General features: G+C 43.6%; 1 pseudogene; it reads right to left on the bottom strand.

Annotated features, from left to right (window-relative positions):
• Window positions 1–334: 334 nt before the first annotated feature.
• On the bottom strand, window positions 335–434 carry LOC127099126 (uncharacterized; annotated as a pseudogene).
• Window positions 435–1,054: the final 620 nt, after the last annotated feature.

Genomic DNA, 1,054 nt, shown 5'->3' with positions numbered 1-1,054 from the left:
GAGCCGTATTCAAGTATTGCTCCACCCGCAATCGAAGCAAACAACTTTGAACTTAAACCTTCGTTGTTGCAGGCAGTGCAACAGAACCAATTCTCTGGAAATCCTACCGAGGATCCAAACCTTCATTTATCCGTATTTGTCCAATACGCTGATACTGTTAAGGCTAATGGTGTCACTTCAGAGGCAATTCGACTTCGTCTTTTTCCTTTCTCATTAAGAGATAGCGCTAGAAGATGGCTTCAGTCTCTCCCTTCCAACTCTGTCACCACATGGAACGAGTTGAAGAAAGTTTTTCTTGCCCGATACTTTCCGCCAAGCAAAACGGCTATGTTAAGAGCCCAGATAAACGGATTTAAACAGAAAGACAACGAGTCTCTTTTCGAAGCATGGGAAAGATACAAAGACATGATGAGACTTTGCCCACACCATGGTTTGGAAGACTGGTTAGTAATTCACACATTTTATAATGGTCTCTTGTACAACACAAGGTTAACAATAGACGCCGCTGCAGGCGGTGCATTAATGAACAAACCTTATGCGGATGCTTACCAGCTTATCGAGAGCATGGCCCAAAACCACTATCAGTGGGGAACCGAACGAACAATGGTGGAAAAACCTCAAACGAAAACTGGCATGTACGAGATAAGTAACCTTGATCACGTCAATGCAAAAGTGGATGCTTTGGTCCAGAAAATTGAAAGTTTAAATGTATCACCTCCAGCCGCCGTGGCTGCTGTAACTCAGAATTGCGAGGTCTGTGGAATCCAAGGTCACACTCCTTTGGATTGTCAACTCTTGACAGGAATCCAAGCAGAGCAAGTGAACTATGCTCAAGGAAGCCCCTACTCGCATACCTATAACTCAAATTGGAAGAACCATCCAAACTTTTCATATAAAAGTAATAATGCTTTGTACGCACCTGGACAATCTCCAAATCAAGCCCCAGCTATACCTCCGGGATATCAGAAACCGAACCCATCCGTGCCTAACAATAACGCCCCTAGGAAATCCAACTTGGAAATCATGATGGAAAACTTTATAGCTTCCCAACAAC

Source organism: Lathyrus oleraceus, chromosome 6 (assembly GCF_024323335.1).
Source record: "Lathyrus oleraceus cultivar Zhongwan6 chromosome 6, CAAS_Psat_ZW6_1.0, whole genome shotgun sequence".
Classification (NCBI taxonomy): Eukaryota; Viridiplantae; Streptophyta; class Magnoliopsida; order Fabales; family Fabaceae; genus Lathyrus; species Lathyrus oleraceus.
The sequence above is the reverse complement of the archived record's forward strand: the minus strand, read 5'-3'. Positions and strand labels throughout refer to the sequence as shown.